The sequence below is a fragment of the Oreochromis niloticus genome, linkage group LG23 (assembly GCF_001858045.2).
Source record: "Oreochromis niloticus isolate F11D_XX linkage group LG23, O_niloticus_UMD_NMBU, whole genome shotgun sequence".
NCBI lineage: Eukaryota > Metazoa > Chordata > Actinopteri > Cichliformes > Cichlidae > Oreochromis > Oreochromis niloticus.
The window spans coordinates 29,759,666-29,785,441 of record NC_031986.2 but is presented as its reverse complement, the minus strand read 5'-3'; the positions used below and the strand labels follow the sequence as shown (position 1 = coordinate 29,785,441).

Below are 25,776 nucleotides of genomic sequence, written 5' to 3'. Positions count from 1 at the left end.
GCTCCCGCATACACACACTGTACATTCATATACTGCAGCATGCAATCATCGCATATTCCAGCAAAAAAAAAAAACCCTGTTGTCTCAGTCCCACACATTGATATCACATTCATATCTTTCATTACTCTACCATGATGTGTGACTCACTTGCTCTACTTCTAATCCAGTCTGTCCCAATAACTCTGTCATTTACACCTATTTTCCTGTAATTAAATTACTCCATGACATATTTAACAAAATGCACATTTCCCACCTGTTTGTGGGAAAAGAAAACAAACTAACAAACAAACAAATAATTGGGTATGTGATTACTGGACTGGAATAAATTTCCACAATTTTCATGTGCTGGTATATCAGTAAATATAGCCATTAGCAGTAAGAGTATCTTGTAGATGAAGCCATTGTGATGTCACAGATTTGTTAGTGAAAACCCATCTTTAAGCTTTGAGCTGCACATTCCTGCCACGGCCTTTGTGGTGTTTTGAAACCAAAAGGCACATATGACTCATAAACCCATTGGCACGCTACGCTCATACGGTAGTCATGTGTGTCTATTTGAATTTCAGACCATGATTTACAAAATGTACATCATGTTATATTCAACCAAACCTAAAAGTAGCAATCACAAAATGCATGGGTTTCATAAGAGACTTTTTCCAGAGGCCACAGATCAAGTGACTAGTATGGTCATACATTTCAGTACAACAAGATGTCTTTTTGGAGCCAGAGGAGGAGCCCCTCGCTAGCCATTAGGAAGAATGCCAGTTAAAGACACGTTTGATGCTCTTATGAATTCCTTTTGTGTGCGTCTTTTCACTCCTGCAGAATTTGCGTGTGTATGCACGTGTCAGAAAGCAAAGAGCATGTTCAGAGGGATTTGGGCTGCTGTCATCTAAAACAATGACAATTTAAACACTCTCTTCGATTGAACCATTGTCTTCACTTTCTCTCATCTCTCGTTAGCGTTTTCTCTCTCCGTTTCATATCTGTGGCTGTCTTCGCTGGGTCGGTGTGTTTGTCTTTCCCCACAAGAGGATGTTGTTGATCAAATTCCGTGTCTCAAAGTTTTTAAACTTTGGTTTCCTGACACTGACACCATTCCAAAAAAACTGTTCAAGACAGGTCTGTTGTGCATGTGTCTAATCTTCATCTACAAAGCAGTCCACTGTTTGATCTCTACACTCAAGCACATTGGATTTGAAATATAGCAAAGGCTATGAGTTGTGTAAGTCTTTGAAAGTTACAGTGTTTGAATGTGTTAAAATCATTCACTAACTAACTCTCAGGTATAACTAATGATCTTATTTCACGTCAGAATTTGGCTTATTTTAATCCTGATTCCTGTCTTTTTAGGACTGTGAAAAAGTACAAATGGAGGTTCAAATGTGTGTTTGTCTTGAAGTTTGTCATAACAATGTTTATGTGCAAATGTGGATATGTATACAGTAGATCCGTGTGCATGCACGCTTGTGTGAAACTAAATTTCATTTACTTTACTTCAGCTTCAGCTTGATCTCTTCTCCACTGGGAGCTTCCCAGCTGACGTGAAAAGGGAGGGGCGCGCCAGAGAGACAGCGGCCCAGAACAGGGCCTCCTCACTGGGGGAGAGACACGTTCAAAGGGTTCGTTTGGCCCCGGCGGTACCAGCAAACACAGCTCATTTGCCACTGAAATTCTATTTTCACATCATTTCAATTTCAAAGAACCTTCTGGCTGCATTAGCATTTGGCTTGGATAAAAGAAAAGTTAGTGGAGGGGTAGAAGGGTAGAAAAAGAAGGAAAGGGTGAAAGATGAGCAAACAGAGCAATAAGTCGGTACTTTATGTTTAGATACTGCCACAAATTTTTTGCCGTTTCTAAAATTAGTTGCACAACGTTACCCACTGCAATGGGTGCGTCCTGTTCTGTATGGGGTGTCTGGTGTCCTATTTGTCTGCCATCATCTTTAATTATGGGTTTTTACAGCACACAATTTTATTGCTGCTGCATTCATCAGATACACCTAATGTGTATGTCAGGGTTTTGCATTTGCAAGTGGTAAGTAATTAAGTATGGACTATAACATTTAATTTATCTATAAGACAAGAAGACAATTAGCAAGTCAGAAAAATTACCTCTCAAACTGGTGAAAAATAACTCACTTGACTTCACTTGAGAAAACTAGCAGGACATACGCAACACCCTGAATGTTAAAATGAGGTTTTTCTATACGTTTATTAAGCGTAACACAGGCTCTTGAGTTATCCTGCTGCTCTGCTCTTTCAGCTTCATTTTCTCCCAGCTATCAAGCTCTTCTCTCAATCCAGTCTTCAATACTGTGATCCAACGTTTTAGGCCATATCATTACCAATCATCATCAATTCTATCATTCTCCCTTTGAGAAAAAAATTATGGAATTTCCTTTTCCCACAGTCACCTGGGTCATCCAGAAAATCTCGTCCAATCATAACCTTGCTCTACCGCCATTGCCACCATCTACTCTTTAGGATCCTGTTCATTCAGGACCACACAGTGCAGTGTTGTATGCCAAAAGTTTGAATGAGCCAGGAAAGTTAAAGATGCCCACACTTTAGCAACAGTAGCTACAAAAATATTAATGAAGCAGGTTCAATAAGGAAGATCTGTAGTCACACATCTGTCTGCTTCCCAGGTGTTTGGTGGCTAATCTATGATTTACATCACTTCCACTCACTTTTTAAGATTTCTTTCTTTGTTGCCTTGTATATGAAAGAATTACGACTTCTGTCCAGCTGAAGAATGTTGATGTGCGGACAGAGAACACCTTGCAATGCTGCTTAGACACATAATTCAAAACATTTAGTGTAAGAGGCCAGTGTGGTTTCCCATTCACCTGTGTGATGATGGCTTAATATGACCTTAAATAATACCCACTCTTAAGCCTTGGGTGAGGAAAAAATAAAGAGTGAGACATTTATCATACTCATAAAATGAGCCCAAGTGATCAACAGATTCTAGTGTAATGGGTCTCCTCTTTAAAACTTTCTGGAGTGCAAAGGCATTTATGCAATTATATGAAAGGGAATAGAGCCAAAAGCTCTTCACTTTTATGAAGCTGCAATAAGCAAATATTTATTATTCTAGTCAAAATTTACATCGCCAATTGCATATATGTTTGTAGATTACAGACTCATCCAACTCTAAATATGTAGCACATCTTCATCACATTTTATGATGACGATTTTTATCCAAATCTAAAGCTAGTTTACCATAAAAAAGATATTTAGAGTAGAGAAAGTAATATTTTCATATGGTATCTTTCTGATACACTGTAAAAAAGAAAATGTTGAGAAAACGTAAAATTTCAAGGCAACATGATGCAAGAGATTTTTGAGTTTTCTCAACTTTTGCCAACTGTTGTTGACTCAACTAAGATTTACAAGTTCTGCCAACTTGGATCTTCTTGTTCACCTAATTAGGATAATCCTGGAAGTCTAACGAAGAAATTCTGGTTTCAATGCCATGTATTTCTGCCTTCACCAAACACAGATATTCTTGTTGAGTAATCATACAATTCTTACTCCAGTGAGTTGAAAATTTACCTATATAAACAAAGGAAAATGTATGTTGTTATTATACTTGAAAAAACACTTAATAAATAGATATAGAATAAAACAAAGCACAATTCAATGTTATCTAAAAGCTTATTTATTTTGTTCAACAGTCTTTACAGTACATTTCAGAATGTCATGGGTAGTAGGGTGAATTTCTGTTAAAAAAAACAAAAAGAAAGAAAGAAAAGAAATAACAAACAAACAAAAACGTGTTGCCAGTTTCTTTTGGGTGCTTTGAGCACCCCAGCAGAGACGTTAAAATTCTAGAGTCCAGAACCAAAAAAGAAAAGTGTCCAGCAACTTAATAATTCACGCACACACACCCTGACCGTCTTGTAAAAGCTGAACATAACTATTGCACATTAAATAGGGTAGTGCTACAAACGATTGCCTATGCACCCAGACATTGACATTTTACACAGGCTTACTATGATGAACTATGGAAGTTAAAAGTTCTTAGAAATGTTACCATCAATGAAGAGGAAACTAACACTATAACAAATCTTTTAAAATACTACAAGACAAATTTTCACCATATATTCTCAACAATACAGATTCATCTGACTAAAATTTACATTTCGAATAATGATTTATCCACTTCACCTTCATATTGTCCGACCAGGCCAAAATAAGATGGCCTGAATTGCTTCAAAGGTAAAACTCATCTGCTTTGGATAATCAATGTTGAGGGCATACAGAAGGCCAAAGAGGTGTGCCAGGGCTGTAGAGAGATCTGGAATGTTATGTAGCACAATGTCCCCTTCCAACACAACTGCATGTTCTCGCACAGACGTAACAGCATCGTCATCTTGTAGGATGGTGAGGATGGCAACTGATGCACCGTTCAACACTGGTTCCAAAATGTCAGTGTCCTGAAGAAAAGTAAAATATGAATTATTGAAAGCTAAGAAAAACTAAAGACAAAACAAATTTCTAAAGATTTTAACTTTAACCTCTATACCATGCTGGTCGTTTGACCCATGGAGGTTTTAAGAAGAAAAAGCTTATTTTCTTTTAATTAATGCCACCTTGTGAGTTTTGTACAAAAATATTTTCTGCTATGGAACAACCACTAACAATGCCCAGCTGCTGCTCAGCAGAAAAAAAGGAGTGAGAGTTATGACAACTGCAATCCCCACTATAAAATTATCTGGACTGCACTGAGAAAGTGTACATTTCCATTTTGGATAAACTCATCCTTTAAAAACATCTCATAGCAATTAGTTTTACTTGCATTACTTTTTTGTACTTACTAAGCACTTCAGGAAAACCTCTGTTGCATCTTCTCTTGAGGAAAATGGGCAGGCCTCTCAGTGCCCGTTGGACACAGTGTTGGATGTCTAAAGAGTATTCAGTGGAAAACAAGAATTTCAATTAGTGAAGTAACATGGTGTACTATACACAATGCAAAATCAGAACTCTCATAGTAATGAAAGTAAAGCACAGGTCAGACCCAGCAACACGCAAAACGTACAACCCCCCCCACCCCCCAAAAAAAACAACAACAACACCATGTTAACAATTTTACTTTCGTTTTACAAATTAAATAAAATACTGCCAAATAAGAACAAAGCAATGACTCATGACATTCATTTTTACTGACATATCCACTGATGTGTTTTGTTTGAAGCCAACATCTTTTTCAGTTTCTGTTAAGAGAAAAGTATACTCTCTTCTAAAAATGTCAGATAAAGGAGCACTTCACTCACCTGTTCATCAAGTTTATCCAGGAGGTCTTCCATCTCCTCACCAAGAGCTCCCTTCTTAGACCAGTACAGTTTCAGCAGGCCAGGCACAACTTTGTCAAGGGATGCATTGAAGGTCCCCAGGAGGTCTTTGCTTGTGATCCGATGAAATTTTCAGATATCTAAACAATACATTCACCAAAATATTGTCATTTATTCAGCACAGAAAATTCCTGGGTAGCTGTCTTGGACAGTCTGCACCATGTTATATGCCTGACTGTGTCATCAACAGCAAAACCTACCTACTTCAAAAATCTCTCATGAATACGTCTTTTGCACAGGAATAGAAACACCCCCCACAAAACCCAGTATCAATATGAAAATACATATTATGTTCTAAGTTGCACCAAAATCTGTGACCAATCAGATTCTGTGACCTGCCTTAGTATTCTTTCCCTAACAATCTCAGACTATAGAAGTCCTATTTCTAGCACAAAAAGAAAAAAAATACATGCTAAGTCAAAATTATGAGATTGCCCCAGCAAATACCGTACTGCTTCAATATAAGTATAAATCATGCCCAATTTGAATAATAATTAAATTATAAATAAATTAGGACAGTCTTACCTCCTCAGAGGAAAACAGCGCAGGTCATCTCTCCTGGACCTCAGATACCATAGGCTGACACTCCACGACCTCTCTCCGCCTGAGAGAAAATGTTTGCAATAATGAAACATTTCAATATAATGTAGAAAAAAAAAACCGAGAAAAAAAAGTTACGGATCGGACTCCCCGATCCTTACTGCGCATGTGCAAAGTCGGACCGTACAGATCGCGTCTACCCGTGGAATTGTACATAAAATCAATACTCCACCAACAAAAAGGCTCTCAAAACAATACAATACTTTCCACAGCTTTGAAGGATGGGTCAGGTGTATCCTTCGTGGCCCACCCTATGCCAGAATTCATAGCGCGGCCCAGCCGATTCTAGTTTCAAACAATGGCGGCAGCCACTTAGTTTTAATATTACTCTTATTACTCTTTCTGGGTCACAAAGTAAACTTTTAAGGTATTTTCAGGCGAGAATGTAGCTGTGTAAATTTCAAATATCTGCTCAGTTTATTAAGACAACACATTTTTGCAAAAATGCTTCTACGTTTTCGGAGACGTCTGTTACCACCAGCTTCGATAGCTAGCTGGGGATTCAAGGCTCGCTAGAGCAGCGAGAACAGCGAACTCCTGGCATATCATTTTCAACCCCCCGCGCGGTCCTTCGCTAGCTTAAACATGATATATAAGTCCCTTAGATGACTTAAATATGTTATTGTTTGGCTTTTTTTCAGTGCTTTACTCGTTCCACCCTCCTGGGTCCTCAGGAGGATGCAGCCTAGCGCTTGTAGAAAATCCTAATAACAGATGTCGTTAGCTTACCTGCTAGGGCAAATGGCCGGCAGCTCCCGCACCTGTCCAAAAAATGGTCAAATAATACACTCCAACTTCAGACCAGGTAAAATCCGTAATGGTCGAAAAATTTTAATTTTCATCCAACTTTGGCCACGTTTGTTCAAAGTTTCTTAGCAGGTTTTCAGTTCAGAACACATCGACAAACCACTATCACACAGTCTGCTCAGACTCGTTTGGTCTAGTTCAAACTTATTCAGACCACGACGTGTGCCAGTCACCTACGGGGTTTCCCACCGGTTCCCAACTCGACTCAAAAAATCTACTCAAAAGTTGATAATCTTTGTTATGCTCGCTAGAAAATCTTAGTTAGGACAACAATGGAAGAAATTTGTTGGGCAGACAAGCTATTTTAGGTTGTAAATGGAAAGTTTTATTTCTAAGTCAGTTTAATTTGAAAATTTTACTCAAATCAACAATTACTAGTTATCGTTTTTACAGTGTAGAGTGACAAAAATAGCTACAAGGCGATGCCTTACCATACAGCTGTATGATGTTATCATACTGTCAGTGACGGAATTCGTTCACTTCTTGTCATCATCTGTGGGCTGGACGCATCCATATATCTTTTTCTCTCACTACCTTCTCGTCTTCACTTCTTGCTCCCTCTCTCCCTCATTGCACCAGTGAAGCAGATGCCTTTGATGCCATGCTACAAATCACACATTTAGCTTTTCATCAATATTTCATCTATCCATCCTTGGCTCTGCTCTTTCTAGTTCTCTAAATCAGCACTGACTATGGGAGAATTTGGAAGTCATTTGCTTCACAGTGGAATGGATAACCAAGTCAGGCTGGGGTCAAGTTATTTGTCTTGGAGGGTCAGGTTTTAACATAATAGCAAAGAAATATCAGAAGCCTTTATGTGTGGTTATATTTGCTATTTTGTATGTATTTGTAAAAAACAGTAATTCTCAACTAAAAATATCCCTCGTCATATTTTCCTGTGAGATCAATGATTGCCTTCAAATTAAAAAAATAAAAATTAAATAAATTAAACTCTACCCTACATGAAACCCATTTTATATCCTTGTCATGGATCATCACAAATTGAGATGATTTTACTTTGTGTGTTATCCACTAATAGAGAGCAAGAGACATAAACAATGGTTTTTATTTTTCCTAATTTATCTATTTCTACAATAGGCTGCAGTCATCAGTTAGCCAGAAAAGTGGCACTTTTTTGGCAATAAAAAGTGTATCAAAAGTGGCAAATTGTACTCAAAATAGAAGCCCTGACACTGTATGCACTGAAAGTTGCATTGGAAGATTTATTTTATTTATTTATTTATTTTTATTTGCACATAATTTTGAACTTGAAAAGAAAACATCCTTCCATTTCCAAAGTGGATTAATAATGGAAAATAGCAGCCACTGGGAGCAGCTGGGAGCGGCCAGTAGCTGTACCTGTATGGTTCCTCTAAAGCCACCGTCTGCCAATCAAACTGCTGCTTTGTTTAATTTAGAGTTTAAGTTTACTTTTAACTAGTTTATTAATGACATATAGAAGTTTGGCAGAGCAGAAGTCAGCAAGATCAGAGTTTACATTATCAAATCAGCTTCAGCTAGTTATTCTGTGATCCTGTGATGCTCTTTTTGCCTTATTTATTATATATCTCCTTATATTACAAAATCTTATAGAAATAGAAAAGAATAGAAAACACACACACAGACATAAAAATAATTAATAAAATAAAATAAATAAATACTGCCAGCACAATATAGACTGCTATTAACTGCTGACAAAAAGAAGTTAGACCAAAGGGGTTTTTTTTCAGAAACATGCTGAAATTTTTAGAGAAAATAGAGAAATAAAGTGTGTGTGTTTAAAAACAAAATTAAATGTGTAATCTAACTATATTTTCTAGTTAGTGAATACCATTTATTTTCTATTTCTCTACTAAAAAGAACTAAAAGTAATTTGTATATATGTGATTTACCTTCCCCTAACATACCTTGTTGGAGCCAAAAATCTAATCATATTTCCTGATAAGCAGAAGTAGGAGACATTACCAAAGCGACACAGGAACACACTGGAGGAACATTTTACATCATTTTCTTTCTCACTGATTCTTTTTATTTTTAAAACACCAAGGGTAGGTAGGGAGGAGGGCAGGGAATAATGAGGCAGACAGAAATGGAGAAGTGGTAGCTGAGAGATAAAACCACTGAGAGGAAGATAGTTTCTTGTTTGACAAAAAAAAGTGTTATTTTAAGTTTGGATGCTATTATTATCTGTGCTGTCACAGTTTTGGAAATTGAATGTTGATTTATTGTTCTCAACTGTTTTAGTTGTTTAGCCAAGCGACTGCTCACCATTTCATCTTTAATATTTATGTTGCAGCAGGAGACTGACAGTCAGAATAGGAAACACTCCTCAGAAGGTCTATGTAGTAACTTTTGATGACCTGTATGGCATGATTTTGCAAACATCTGTCTATCTATATATATCAGAAATTCATTAGAATAAAGTTTACTTTAACTGCATTTCTAAATATGAAAATCTATTATACTGGGCCTGTAGATTAAACATAAAAGAATTTAGAATTAATTTTCCAAATGCAAATGCTGTTTTGCCAAACCTAGTGGTGCGTCACATCTATAGGGTGCTTTGGGTATGTTGTGCAATCTACCAAGTTTTGAGATGTTTTTTCAGACCTGCTTCCAATTTGCAAAATAACTTGCTGAGAGATATTAACTGCAAAACATAAAGGTCCAAACAGGATGCTAAAAAAATAAAAATTATTCCCATCTCCTATATTCCTATACTTGAAGGAATGCTTTTGAAGTATATAAAGCCAAACCCTCCCCGACCAGTTCACTGCCTGGATCTTAGCAAAGTATTTAGTGAGACACACAGAATTTACAGACTTGAAAATGGGATAATTTTTCTCTGCAAGAATTTTCTGTTAAGTTGAGCATAGTTAAAGGTCAACTAAAGGTTCAGTACATTCTGCCTTCTGTTATCAACCACTGACTGAATTTCTTCTTCAGTAGTACAATACTGAACCTTATTACTAGTATTAGTTTGGACAGTGCATGCGTTTGGCGTAGTGTTAATTATCTCTCCATTGCTGCATTTACGACATTCCACACTGCTTCACTGACAGTGTCGATTCTTGTAGCAGCATCACATGCTATAATATTACACATCTAAAATACAAGACGGCACCAGAGCCTATTTGATGTCTGTGCTCATTCTATATATTTAGGCTTTCATTCAATATATTTATCACTCAGACTTTCATTTTGTTGTACATGTACAATGACAATAAAGGGCTATTCTGTTCTATTCTATAGATAAAATGCTTAACTTTATTTCATATTGTAAAGATATTAATTCTCGTACTAATACGTGTTTATAATGTGTTTCAGCACAGCTTCATTGTATGTCTCATTCGTTTAATTCAAAGAGAAGAGTATTTCCTTAATGTCATCATACAGAAGCACAGAAGTCACAACAGTAAAAATGGAAAATATGTAGCAGTCAGTGCCATTGATGCATTCACATGGAAAAATATGGGAAACACCACTAAAATGGTAAAGAGCCGCTGTGTAATCGACTGCACAAACAGATCCAGGAAGAATTCAGGCAGAAGTTGTTTTGTTTGTTTCTCCAGGCTGCTAGGGGGTAACAAGAGGAGTATGGAGAGGAAGAATGTAAAGTAGTATATATTCGCAGAAACTATAAATGTACAGCTTAGCATCATCCGTGATTTGATCATAAAGAAAAATCCTTAGTTAATGTGGGACTAGTTGATGCTTTCTTGGTATCATACTATACAGACCTTTTGTATAAAAACTCTGTACGGTGCACCATCCTGTTTAGCGACCTGAAGTGACAATGTTCTTTCATACCAACTGCAATTTAAGGGTCACATACATACCATACCTGTTACATACATTAGATCATTGTCTCCCCTTTTACTCTCACTTGTGGATGCTTTTTAAAGACATCTTATCTCAAGAGATGTGTTCACAGCCAAGGCTTTGTTCAGAAAACTGGGTCCCACACCCAATTAGCTGTTGGTTACGTGTGAAGCACCTGTGAAATGAATCTAAGTGTTTGCGTTCCTGCTTATTATTCAGTCAGTAATTTTAGTGTGCACCCATAATTCCTGTGTGTAATTATAGGTGCTCTGGCTGACAAATTTTGCTCATCTATCTTCAGACACGCACCGGAGGCTTGGCAGCCCAGAACTGTTTCCCCAATAATCCATAGATAAGACAAAATGTGTGAAGGAATCTCAGATATTTTAGTCAACACTGCTGTACTAGTTAACACTAAGTATCTTTACATCTGTATCTATTTTTTACGCAAATGATTAATGCTTGGCACCGAGAAGAGAACGCTTGGACCATCATGTGACATAATCCCTGTCAGAAAGCATTCTAATGAACTTCCATTTGGTACGTTAACAGTTCCCTTAAGGCACAGTGAGGTAAACTTCATACAGATTCCCACATGAGTCAGATATCATGAAACATTAAAAACATTGTGGTCACGGACCACATCACATCAGAGCATGTACCTAACTTGATCTATTTTTTTAATCCCACTAAAGTGACATTAAATCAGTTCTGATCCAACTCCCTTGTTCCTAGCTGCAACTGGCTCCCTTCTCTGTGATTAATGGTTGGTGCTGCTCATCCTTGCAGTTTAAGTAGGAAATCTTTGCTTGGGTAGAAAATGTTACAGCCCAGCCTGAAGCCTAATCATTGTTCTCTGTTTGCATTTTAGTTAAGAGTGTCAGCAGTAAGTTCTAGCTAATTGAGTTCCTCTCAATCCAAGTATTTTAGTAATTAAAAGTATCTTACTGGAGTACTCTCACTGGTTAATCTGACTATGTTATGGCTCTTTTGGATAGTCTAGAATCAGCTGAGACTAAACACAGAATAAAACATATTATTCCCAGAGATAAAGGCAAATGAAGTTGAATTATACACCTATTATGGGATTCAAATTATTCATATTTTAGACTGCATAAGAAAAAAGATTTGCAATAAACTAATAAACTCACATATTGTGTTTCTTTTGTGAGTTTATTCATATACTTCCTCCCTTGCACAAAAAGTATTCCAAACAATGTGTATATTTTTTGTTACTAATCTTTGTTTTTATAGCAAAAAAAGCAGCAAAACGACAAGATTAATCCTATCACTTGAATTAACACGTGGTAAAATCAACCTTAAATTTGCTCTAAACATAATTCAATTACATGTTGTAAATTAATATATAGACTATTTCATATCGAGCTCTCCAGAAGTAGACGTTATTCTGTATCAAAATATTTTCATTACAATCATCACTAAATAAAATTACTAAAAAAAAAAAAATCCATACCCGTCTGGAAGTACTAACAATATTATGTAAGACGTTTTTGAAGAGCATGTCCTTTTGAGTGGTACTTAACAATGCATGGCTTGAAGTGGAGCTAATTCTACCTACATATAACCCTCGAGTACTTACATATCTACATTTATCTGACAAGTGTGGTACAGCAGAATATTTCCATCTGAAACAAGTCCTTCATATTATTGGCCTTAAAATAATAATACTAGACAGACAGACAGATAGTGCTAGACCAGAGCCAGTTAATATCATAAAGTTTTGACTTGTTTCCAACAAATACACTCAGATATGAAGACATATGCACTGACATCTACACCTAGCTGAAGAAGGTAATAGTACCCCATTAGCACCAGGATGCACAAATGAGTGGGCTTCTAACAACAGGTACTCAGGTACCCAGACTGGCTAACACAGGGCGAGACAATCCTAAACACGAACGTTCACCTCAAGAGTAAAACATCTTTGAACTACTGAGTGATTACCTGTCTCACCTCGACTTGGAAGCTCCTCTGGCATCATAGCAATCAAACTGAGTTGGCAGATCAGTCAACACATGAGTGCAGCTCAGTAGGGTATTAGAAATATCAGAGGATCAAAGCACCAGCTGCTGGTTGATAGAGCAGTACGCGACTGATTGACTGACTTACTTTGAACATTAAAATATAGATAATAAAATAACAACAAAATACATAAATCAAGTTGCCATGAATAACTCAATATACCACACAATTTACATGCTTAAAAAGAAGTTTATACTTTATAAATATATATAATCCAACCTCCAAGACAGCAAAATATGTGTTTCACATTGAGCAAGAAACCCTGTGGCTAATACTCCTTTAAATCACTGCAGCTTGTGAAAATAATATGGATATGGAAAAACATCTTCTTTTAGCGGTGATGGCAACTTACACTTGCTACTTAGACTCGAGTCGCACTCAAGTCGCAAAAACCAAAGACTTCAGACTTGACTTAGACTTGAGGTTTGGGTCTTGAGTCCTGAGAACCAGTTTTTATCCATGTAAATAGAGTAAAATTAAGACAAATGATATGCAAGGAGAGATAATAGTAACAAAGTCTCTAAAAGCTAGTGATGTGTCACAATCTAATGTACCCTTTAAATTTTAACCCCCTCTGTATCACAGAAAAAAATTTCAGAATAGTGAATAATTTGATCTTAATACATTATTATTAATCAAAGAATGAACAATAATTCTTTAAAATAATTTTTAAACAATCCTCATGTTGTAAACATCATTTTTTATTGGAATGACAGCTTTGTTCTTTCTTTCTTTATGATTAGCACCTACCGTTATTTCTTCCTTTTTCCTCACATGTTCTGTTTTGAGATATATTTTCTTATCCATCCTCGCTACCTCCTTCACTTTCCCGCCTCATTTCTCTTTCTATTTTTTGATGACCTGAGAGGCAGTGGCCAATGAAAGACAAAAGGTAAAATGGATATGGATTTTTCTCACTCAGCCAACCATTCCTGAGATGATTAAGTAGTTCATCAGGCAGAAATATAGAATTCTTTCCGGCGTGCTCATCGACCTGTCCTATAGATACATTAAAATGTCGGCAGGAAATCGTTGGAGAATGCACCGCACTACAGATAGACTGCAAGCCTCTCTAGTTCGATTGATTTCTTTTGCACCTTTGTGTACTTGTGTGTTGAGTACAGCTAACTCAAGAGATACAAGCCTTGCTTAACACACATGAACTGTCACATATCTACCCGACTGAAAAGTTACTTCTTGACGTTTCTTGACAGTTAAAACAAAATATGTGTTCTGGAAATGGATTTTTGCTTCTTTTTTTTCTTAAAAACATATAATTCATAAAATATAAAAACATATGCTCGGCATTTTGTAAACAGGATATCAGTGCAACTTCACAATAAGTATAAGAAGTAATAAGCAGAGTAAGTGGAAAAAAGGAAAAGTTGACTTTACTATGTAAACAAATAAATTAAAATGAACAAAAGCAGTTTCCAGAAAAAGGAGCATTTGTCAGGTGGATATCATAAATATATACCTGACAAGACATCCACAGTGCATAGCATTTTATTTATTTAGGAAATAGTTTACTGCCAGGTAGCACTTCCCATTTCTTCTTATATATTGGCCTATTTATTTGCATACCTTAACAGCATTTGCCCCAATAACAATTGCATACCCTAACAGTTAAACTTAATTTTTAAACCATCATAATCATGAAAAACTTAAAATTTCTATATTCATTCAGAGCAAAAAATGTGTAAATACTCGGTTTTACAAAAGAAAATCCCTGTACACAAGGTGGCTTTAATGCATGTTATGGTGGTTGCAGGTGCATAATTAGAAATTTTATATTCCAGTTTATTATATTCTTATAATAATAGGATGAATGTATGAATGTTTAAAGAGTTAAAGTATGCAGATCACAAAACTGTGAGCCTAGAAACTGCAGGTTTTCCTTGTTCAACACTGTATTGTTTCACTTCAAGTTCCTGGTTGATTGGGTTTAGGTACTAACGCCGCTTAATTAGGTTTTGGAAATGATCATGTTTTTAGGTTAAGTATGCCCTTTAACAAACACACACACACACACAGTGTCTAACCAAGGAGACTTTGCCAGGTGTCTGTATGTGATGAATAAGGAAATAAATCTTTCACTGCAACAGGTGCAACATAGCAGCTACATCAAAAAACACCTTATGTGTATCTCAGATATACATAAGGTAGGATGGGATCGGATAGGAGCTTATCTTATTCTTACGTATGAACTGGCTCAATGAAAGAAAGAGAAAAAAAAAAGAAACAAAATGAAAACAAACAAACAAAAAAATAAAATATATAATAGAAAATTGCTTAAGTAATTTTTTTATATTAATAAAATAAAAAAATTTTGTAATTAATTTTCATGTCATTATTTGTCAACTGTAAAATAACTACTATACTTAATGAACTGTTACTTTAAAATCCACTAAGAATGGTTACCACAATTCATTCTGCAACCTGTGGTGCAGTATCAGCCAGAGGTCCTGCCATAGCTTCCTTTACATAAAGTTCAGTTTATACTGAAGCATTTCATTCGCATATGCATTCTGCTTGTTAGTGACTACAGTAATTAATTAGATGCTCTGATGCTCTTAGCACATCTGTTCTAAAACTATGAAGGAAACAAAGTTGCTAGAAGCCTGGAATGGAATTAAACACTAGTTTAGAGCCAATAATATAACCTCTCTGTATTTCCTCTGTATGTGAACACATTTAATAAAGATCTGAAATTAGAAATAAACAGCCTAGGAAAAGGACACCAGAAAAACTAATTGTTAAGGGACTTCTCGCCCATGTGTGTTTTGCATATGACAAATATTTTATTACCACCTCTGTCTAGTATTAATTAAAAAGTGAGTACTCACTGTATGATGATAAATCAATAACATTAAGATGGAATATTGTCTGGATCGTTTAACATATTTTAGGTTTAAAATTATGTGTCAGTTATGTGTCAGTATCTTATTTCCATGGTTTATTCAGCACGTTGCATCTCTGTAATTATTGTGAATGACACCCATCTATTTGGTGTGCGTGTGTGTGAGTGTGTGTGTGTAATGGTCATCTACTTTGGAATACTCTTCACTGTTAAACAGTTGATTATGCAGATGTGAAGGTTATATGAGACTACAAAAGCCCCTTTTCCACCTACTGGGATCACCTCACCACAACTCAACCTCGGATCAACTGGTTTTCCATTACAATCGGGTACCACCTAATGTGCATGGTCATCCTTAGAGCAACGCAGCTGAGTATCCTGTGACGCAGGCTGTTTTTTGTTGCCATTTCCCTCGTTGCCAGGTTTCAAAAATAGTGGTTTATATTTTTGTGAACAAGCCCCTCTCATGACTCGTTGTGTGATGCCACTGACCAGCCAATCGGTGACGTGAAGTCTGATGGTGTCACATTATAGTTCCTGCTCTGATTGGTTTGGAACTCCTGCCGAGTAGGTACTACTTTAGTACTTGGATCGACTCGCCACGGTTTTCCGGGTTTTCCATTAGGTCATAGTACCTGGTACCAAGTAGGTAGTAATGGAAAACGGGCTAAAGTGTGCTCTTATGAAGGTGTACATAATGGACCCCACACAGATCTGACCCACTCATTACTGTCTTTCTTTAAATTTTGTGTTTGCCATAAAGATACTTATAAACTTACTGTATGGGAAAATGAAGGAAGGGAATAAACAGTGTGTTCAGGGTTTAAGATGGTGTGAAGTGAAAGTGAAAAGAACAGCAAAAGTTGAACGGTGATCCTAAAGTAAAATTTTGCTATCATCAGTGAAACTTCTATATAACATTTTCTAAGTGCAAAAATACTTAAATCTAGACTGTAGGCATGAAGTGAATTTTCAAAATTTGGGTCAGTTTGTATTTTTTTTCCAGACTACTTCAGTTGTTGCATGTACTAACCAGTAGAGGAGCAGTTTACATCCATGTCTGTCAAAGCTGGACCATCATTTCATTTACACTTTTCAATATTCATGATAAATTTCATCAAAATGAAACTATAAACTATTTGTTTCTTTATATTTGTAGTGACTATGATCTTTAAATGTTGTCCACTAAATTCTTACCTGTTCATACCAAGGCAACCTTTGATCTAATCACTTCATCCAATCCTAATAAATGTGCCTGAGGTGTTTTGTACATAATGTCACAATGGCTCTTGTGGTATGAAAATAATTTTGAGGAGTTAACACTGCTATGAATCAGGTGTGATGAAGCTTTGCTAGCAAAACAACTTGAATAGGGAAAAGTCTTGTTTATCATGGTCAGGAAACATTACGCATTATAACAGTTACAAACCGATGTTAGCAGGAAATTGGACATGTACTAAAAACAGTGTATGCCCTTTTAAGGATCTCATCTCCGTCAACTCAGGCACTATTCTGACAGCAAGACATAACAGACAGCAGGCCATTATCCACACTGTGGGTTGGAAGATTTTTTTTCATTTTCTGACAGAAGTTATAGCAGCTCCTTACCAATATACAGAGTAAATGCATAAAAAAAAAATGGAAAATGCTATATAATACACAAAAATATTTGCTTGGCTTTAAATACTTATGTGATAGTGCATTAGTATAACTTGTAGTATGCTTCTCAATTACCTTTTTTTTTTCTTTTATCCTTTTTCACCTTGTCAGCTTTGCAACAGTTTGACTTGGTCCCTCTTTTGGAGCTCAACAGGCCTACATATAATTGCTTTGGTGAATAAGTGTTGCCTAACACTCCTTGACCTTCCCCCAGACAGAAAGGCTGAATCTCAGGCAACCTAAATTAAGGCTTCCTCCCTGTGGATCTGAAGGGCAATGTCAAATTTAGTGAATGTCTGCACACTCTCATCTCCATTCAGTTCATAGCAGCATAATAATCTGTTGAATGAACAAAAGGCAGAGAAGCTAGATTGGCTTATCATAATAGCCGTATTATGTCAACCTTTAACATTGTTGCCTTTATTCAGTTACTTTGTTAAACTGACAATTCTATCGCTGTAATTGCAGACATGATGCGTGCTCGTCTTACTGTTTCCTAATGCTGTCACAGTGTCAAAATCTGTAGTCAGGTAAGGTGTAATTTTAATCATTAACTTTCTGGGTCAGGTGAAACACTTTTTTTAGGTTCCAGATCTTTGATACAGCTAAAGGAGATTACGGTATTGTGAGTTAATTAAGTGAACCGTTTGCTGTTCACTGATGGATGATCAACATAGTTTCTGTTTTTAACACTTGCAACAGAATATGCGTGATTGTACCAGGCTGATGTAAAGTATGTGTTAAGAGAATAGAGTTGGCAGATTCGTGACACTCTCATGTCATATAGCTGCTTATTTCAAAAATTAATTGTTATCACAGTAAATCAAGGGCTCACCAAACTTCAAAATGAATCTGAAGGATTAAATTAAAGGATGGCTTTTTCAATCATGTGGCGTAGCCTCTTATTTTCAATATGTTCTCTTTCAAGGGCAGAAAAAAAATACTGATATTCTGTCAAACACCACTTACCTGACAGAGACACGGACAAGGTCTCCTTTTACTGCCATAGATATAGCTATATTTCATGATAGGTGGGGTGGAGATGGAGCAAAGTGTAAATCTGTCAGGAGAATATTTGATTAGAGTTAAGCACTAATATGGACTTCTGTACAATTATAAAAAGATTGCGGTTTCAGTTAAAACATACCCTTTCACAGCATTAACACTGCACTTTGAAAAATGACTCCTACCGAGTGTGTTTAAATGAGATCTGCATTTAACCAATTGGGAATAAGACCCATCTTATTATTAAAACTGCTCTAGCAGGGGCATATCAGTGAAATGAGAGCAGGTTTGGCAAAACAACAGTATCTGTTACCCTTCTAGTGAGAACAGGTTGATTTAATGTGTATATAACCTTTTCACAGCAACGGTTAGGCAAGTTGCATATCACTGTCTTACACTAGGGATAAACAGAATCTGTGTGTACCGTGTGGTCTACTTGTGCCATTGGCAAACTAATATTCTTCTCACTATGAAGAGAAGAATAGGGGTTGCAGATCTTGTTCATCAAAATAAATATAAGATTTTATTGAAGTCCACTGCAATGCTCCGGTCCTGCTCTGCTATATACATTTCATCCATCCATCCATCCATTCGCTCCCGCTTATCCTTTTCAGAGTCGCGGGGGGTGCTGGAGCCTATCCCAGCTGTCATAGGCCGAGAGGCGGGGTACACCCTGGACAGGTCGCCAGTCTGTCACAGGGCTAACACACAGGGACAGACAACCATTCGCACTCACATTTACTCCCGCATTCACACCTATGGGCAATTTAGATTTTTCAATTAACCTATCCCCATATATACATTTCAGTTGAGTCTATTATTAAACAATGTAAAGACATTAAAATGTATAATCATGTTTTGCGCATATAAACAGGACAGTGTTATACAATGTTTTTAAGTGAATAAATGTTAAAAATGTGTCATGTTAGCGTATTGGTAAGTAGCTACTAAATAACAGGTTGACATCATAATATCTAATATTGAAGTTTCAAGTCCCTTAGATGTTCCTGTGTGGCATGTTTGGTTGATGAACTATACTTTGTCACATCAAGCTTGCTGACAAACAGACAGAAATTTTGTGTATTATGGTAAGATGTGCTGTTATTGTAGTGAAGAGTGAATCTGTTATTGCGGGGCTGTATTTGAACTTAATGTTATTATGAGTAAAAACTACGTATTTGGAGTAAAAAGCTAAATCATTCTTTAATTCCTTGTGCCCCTTTTGCTCATTTGGCTTTATTTCTACATAACTAAGGGTTTTCACTGCGATCACAAAACCCCATCTGTGAAAAATGGACTCACCTTTTGCTAATTTGGTTGCATTTTTAAATAATTTTCTGCCCATGTCAAAATAGCAGATATACGAGTTTGTGTGGTGGCCTATACAGCTAAAGAAAATGATTTTTTTAAAAGAAAAAGAAAAAACAATTGAAAGCTTATTATTGTGAGAATTCTGGTTGAAAAACTGCAATCACAACACCTCATCTGTGAGAAGTGGGCTCAAATGCAGAAAAAGATTCAAAGGCAGACAAAAATCCAATATCCTAGGGTGACATATGAAGATAGCGAAGCGAAGAAAACTGGCATGAGGGAGCCACAATGCAAGGTGCAATAAGCCCATGCATTAAAAAACAAAAAAAACAAAAACAACTCTCAACTCAAATATATTACAAAAAGCATAATGGAAGCCCTTATGAGACTGGGAAATGGAGTTTCAAGACGTCACTCTAGCTGGGAAAGAAGACAGTTAGTTATGTATTACTTAATTGGACTGACAGGACACAGGTAAGGCAGAAAAATCAAAATCAAATTATTAAGAGCTTTGAGCTAAATAAAAAAGGCAGATGTGACTAACAGAAAGCTAAGATTCCTAATATTTTTTGTCACCACAACCACCTCTCTTGACATTTACATCTCTTCTCTGTTGATCCTGTTTTTGGTGTCTTATCTGACTCTCATCTCATCAGCATATAAACTTGCACGATTTTAATACCTCTCCCATCACGCCTTAAGCTATCCAAACCTCCAGGATTTACAGCCGAGCACTCTTTTCTCCAGCTCCTAATCTGGACCTTTAATAAAGTACTAAGCACTGTATTATCTTTCATCCACACTATTAAGGATTTTCCGTGAGTGTCTTGTGTTAACCCGCTTTTTCTTTTCATGAGAAACATTCAGCATGCTAAGACAAACAACAATTGTCTCATGCTAACTGATTACATTCATTTTAACATTATGTCCCCACAAAGCTTAAAAGAACCAATAGTGTTTATGGAAGTATAGAGATTGTTTAGCCACAGATATGCAGTATATCACACAAGGTAACAGGAACTCTTTAGTGGCAACTGCTATGAAGGAAAGGAAAGAACAAACTGTAATACTCGGAGTTCAAGAAAAAATGGGAAATGATAAAGGAAGAGACGTATGATTTGAAAAATGAGAGCAATGGAGCAATAGGAAATGATAAAGGAAAGAATGCATGATTGGGGCAATGAGGACAATGAAATGATGCAGAGAAAAGGTGAGTGGGTGAAAGAGAAGATAAAAATGAGATACAAAAAAAAAGAGGGAGAGGGAGCTATCATCTTTAAGTAACAAGGGCCCTTGTATGATCCCTTCTGGATACATACACACACACACACCCTTCTCCTTAGTGATTCAGTCACCACGGCAACAGAGCAGAGGGTAAATCGCCGCAGCAATTGCCCTAGTACGTGTCGTGCATGGGAATGCTGAGTCCCTGCTGCCACCACAGCATGGCACACATGTATCCATGCATGTATTAGTAGCCATGAGCAACTTTCTAAAAGTAAACGCTATAACCCAGTAACCTCACTCGCTGTTGTTATGTTGACAACACTGGCATGATGACTGTGTCAAATTTAACACATAACTGACTGAATATCATGTCATCCATACTCTGTTGTTTGGGGGGGGGTGTTAATGACAAAATTCCTTATTTGCTAACTCATTAGCTGGAGAGAAGCAGTCTAAACATTAATTTACTCTAAATGTGTTTACAGAGAGCAAATAGTTTTAAAAGTTTATAACCCACAAGCTTTTAGAGTGACAGAGTGACAAGATGGGAGTGAAATATCTGTATCACTATTGCCATGCTCTCCTAAGCTGTGGTGTGTCCAGCGGGGTGGCCTGGGGGGGCACAGGCCACCCCCCCAACCAGACTGGCCACCCCAGGTGCCACCCCGAAGCCAAAACAATAAAATTCAATGAAATATCAAATGTACGATTATGTTTTCACAGTGAAGCTCAGATATCCGAGTGTAAGTGAATGCAGCATCGGCTTCTGCGCTATGAGCATCATGTTAGCAAAGGTAGGAGAGCCAAGCACGAAAGACAGCATCACAGAAAACAGTTTTTCGGCGTTTAACATAGCTGGACTGGCCATCGAGCATGGCGGAGCTTCCACGGCGGCTAGCAGGTGGATGAGGGAAGGGGAGGCAGGAGGAGGAGAGACCCGAGGCGGCTGCTGGTCCGAGTGTCAGGTGAACTGAACTTCAGGTAAGAAGTTATGACCTGCAGTCTATCTGGGTCAGATATAAACCAAGTTTAGGTGGAGTTTATTTTCGTTGTGCTGACTTTTTACAGTCAGTTACAATAACTCGTACTGTGTACTAGCTAGCATGACGGAGTTTCTGTACAGCTGGGTGGGTGCTTTGATGTTACTGATAGTGAACTTTATTTTATTCATAAGGTTAGTTAGTAGAGTTGCCAACAGCTCCTTAAAAATGGAATGGTCCCTCATTCAGAGAAAATATTACAGGTTTTGTATTGAGCTGAGAAGAGACGCAGTTTGTCCCGAACTTCAGCTATAATGTAAAAGACACAAAGCTGGAGTTATTCTGTGTCTTTGCTGCACAGCTGCTTCTTCTCCCCTCATTCTCTCCCCCTCCCTCTCCTGTTCCTACTTCAATCATGAAACTGATCAATGATCAGCTGATCGGCTTTTCTCTTGTTTGTTTATCGCCCACTTTGCGCCAGAAAGAGGAAACCAGCAGATGTCGAGCTAAACAACAGCAGCACGTTTAAGCTTGATCAGCTGTTGTTAGAATTTATTTAATATTAATTTCTAGTATCAGCTGATGTTTGCTGGAGCCACAGCTGTAAAGCTGCTGGTCATGATATCGGTTTGGATATGTGGTGAGAGGGAAACATGCAGATGAAACCAGGAGATGTCCTTACTGAATCATCAGAGCTGAACAGGTGATGGAGAAACAGGTTTACCTTTTAGGTGACATGAATGAGTTGAAGGGAAGTTATGAACTGTTTCTGAGAGACAAATAACACCAGCATCCTTTTCTACGTAGCTGACAGCTGGTAACTGTGCAGGGGCGGGTCTACAAAGTGTTGCCAGGGGGCCAGGTAGGGCATTAACAGGGAAAGGGGGGCACAAAGAAATACTTTTCTTACTTATTCTCATTTAAAATATCTGGCTTTTATTAAATAATTATCTGAATCTTTCGAACAAAGTTTTTATCTGACGTAAAATTTATAGAAATCATACATATACCAACAAGACAGTGTACATCACTGTCACAACAGCGTTTGTTTTCATTCAAAGGCTTTATGGCTTTAATACCTGGTGGGCCGGTCTCTGGTCAAAATGCCCAATTTTTTGTCCCAGTCCAGCCCTGCAGGTTAATACTGGCAGTGTCACCATGCCAGCTGACTGTATTTCATCATCAGCCAGTGTTGTTCTTTATACATCAATATTACTAAAGTTTATCATAAGGCAGCATAGAAAGTATTTACTTGCTTTCAGGTTTCATTCAAATGTTAGTCTTTTCATTTGTTTCCCCACTTTTTTCCTGTTTCAAAATCAAACACCAGTTTGTGAGAAGATTATCTTCTTTTTTTTAATAGGCAGATAAAGTTTTGCATTGGCTAATTTGCCAATTGTATGTTAAAAATGTTCGTATTTTAATATTCAAAAATGTTTGTGCCCAAAACATATGTGCATTATATGTCAGTAAAAATACTATGCAAATATTGCTGTCCTTGAATGCTGCGTAAACACTGACAAAGCACTGATTGTATCTCTTGTACTTCATCAACGCAGTATCTAAAAACTTTGCACCGTAGTGGTTAAAACCTCATTCTAATAAGAGTCAAAAGCAAATTCAGTTATTAGGTTTACAGGGTTATTGAATGATGGTTAACTGTTGGTAGAATTTTTTTAACATTATCTGCCAATTACATCTGCCACCCTTCTCCAAATCCGTGCCCCTACCTGGCCCCCCCAACAAAAATTTTCTAGACACGCCACTGCTCCTAAGGCCAGCAAAAGGGATCCCTTGTGCATATTTTTGAGACACCTTTGACAAAACAGCAGTATTTGATGTACTGAGAATAAAAATGGCAGTTAAGCATTGTTTTTGCAGTGCACCAGACTTTTAGACAAGGCAAATACGGAGCTGCAATGGTTTAAATGTTTGTTAAACCATTGCGTTCTCCAACCTTAGTCAAGTTTCATCAGTTGCATGAGGACTTTTGCATAATTGGATAATAGCAAAGTTTTCTGATGATGGTCGCTGCTGAGAACACTGTGTTTAGAAATTTTAGTTCATCTTACTTGAGCTTTATACTCACACCCTGAAGAAAAACCCGAGTTTTACATTTTCAAAATAAGCTGTATTCCAGCTTCAGATTTAAAAATTCAAAGGACATATTCATGGACAAACTGATATAAAAAAATAATATAGAGTGTAGAGTCATATAACTTATTCACTGAGAGGCAAACAAAAAAAAGTAATCCGTTTCATAGTATAGTCTAGATTAGTACAGCCCACGGGTCATATCCAGCCCGCCATAGAATTATATCCGGCCTGCGAGACGAATTCATATGACAGTCATTAATGGCCCGTCAGTATGTGGGAGCTAAATCTTCAGCCCTGCTGAGAATCCATACAGGCAGGGGTGGGACTTTATTTTGATGGGCACACCATGCACCCAATCACATGCAAAGACAGACTTGGATCGTACCATTATGTGAAGGAAGGAAGGGGGCAGATGTTCTGAAGACAGCAAGTTTAGTAGTACAGGCCAGGTACACAGAGAGAAAATGAGCAGCATCTGGGTAAATTTTAACGATACTGGAGACTGCTAAGCTGAGTGATACTGTTTTTTATTTTGATCCATTTTCCATTGTGGAGGACAAAAGGTTTCAAACTTGTCCCGGCCTTAAACCTCATGTGAGCTCTCCCTAGTAGTAGTAAATGCATAAAAATAAGGCTTTTATTAAAACACTGAATAAAAACAGCTTCCTTGAAAAAGCCTAAATTTACAGTTCACTTTCAGTTTCCCATCAAAAATCTCTATTTTCTACCTTATTCACTTGCTTATTACACAGCAGTCTACCATCATGTCGTGTTGTCAGCCACTGTTTTATTTTTTTCCCCAAAATGACCTCTAACAACAAAGCCTAATTTCTGCTATTCATACCGAGGAAATTTCAACTTTCATAAATTATGCCAAATTCCAAAACGCTTAGCTATGTCTCTAATAAAACCTCTGTAACTGTGAAAATCAGAAAAGCTTGTTTTTCACTTTCTACTAAAGAAATTTGTTTTTTGAGACTACAATAAAAAATAAATACAACAACAACAATAAAGTCGACAGAGTGAGCAATGAGCTACCAGAACCTTTTCTGTAATTTAACACATTTATTTCTGACAATTTAAGTCCAAAGAGTCATGCTGACAGATTTCTTTCTTTATCACAGCAGCTTTTTCTGTATCATGTAGAGAAACAGTTGTGACTTCTTTACACTGACAGAAAGTAGACTTTCATTGGTCCGACCCGCTTAAGATCAAAGTGGGCTGTATGTGCATGTGATGTAAAATGACTTGACACCCCTGGTGTAGACAGATAAGAGTGCCTGTGAGCCTTGAGGGAATTGCCTTCACTCACAAACAGCATATCAGTCTCTGTACTGATGACTACAGAGGTGACATCTTTTTATGGTTTTAAACCATTAAGTTCCCAATAATCTATTCTGTCAACCCTTGGCTATTTAAGAAACCTTTACCTTTCATAATGTTCACTGCAGAGCTTTTAATATGAGATGTATCACACATTCACACTATACAACAGTGACTGACACAATGTCCATGGAGGGTTTCTGTGTGCATTTGTGGTATATATTTGTTAAAAGTCTGCTGAAAGAACTCTCTTCGGGCCCAAAAATGCAGTTATAATAGATCTGGGGGAAAAAGACTGAGAAGGAGAAACAGCAATCAATCGCACCTCAAGCATCTGGAAAATGTGTATTAGAGTGAAAACCTTTACACCATCACACTTGAGAGCAGCAATACAGAGATTTACACAACCCCAGCTTTACAACTACTACTACTATTCTACATAAATAATCCAACTATTCCTAAAATTTTACTGAGAAGTCATTATTTCATCCCGCACTTACAGATACCCTCTAAAAATCTAAATGAATGGCTAAAATGTCAAGAGTCGCAGACCACAATCAGCATTATATTGCTCGTATTTGCAGGGTTTTTTTTAATTAGAGTGTGGAATGATCTAGGCTCAGTATATATTTTCCTACCACACCACTCAAACAAAGCATTGCAATGATTCTTACATATGCTAA

At 37.1% G+C, this 25,776-nt stretch overlaps 1 protein-coding gene and 1 long non-coding RNA gene across 4 annotated transcripts in view; both read right to left on the bottom strand.

The window, feature by feature from the left end:
* The window catches only part of nlgn1 (neuroligin 1), a 292,800-nt gene that overhangs the window by 193,066 nt on the left and 73,958 nt on the right, over window positions 1–25,776 (bottom strand). The window lies entirely within an intron of this gene.
* LOC109197100 (uncharacterized) lies at window positions 3,922–7,126 on the bottom strand. Its single transcript, XR_002058402.2, has 5 exons — window positions 6,689–7,126; window positions 5,885–5,963; window positions 5,282–5,439; window positions 4,826–4,912; window positions 3,922–4,444 (listed from the first exon to the last, which is right to left on the bottom strand). It is a non-coding gene; the product is annotated as an uncharacterized LOC109197100 (long non-coding RNA).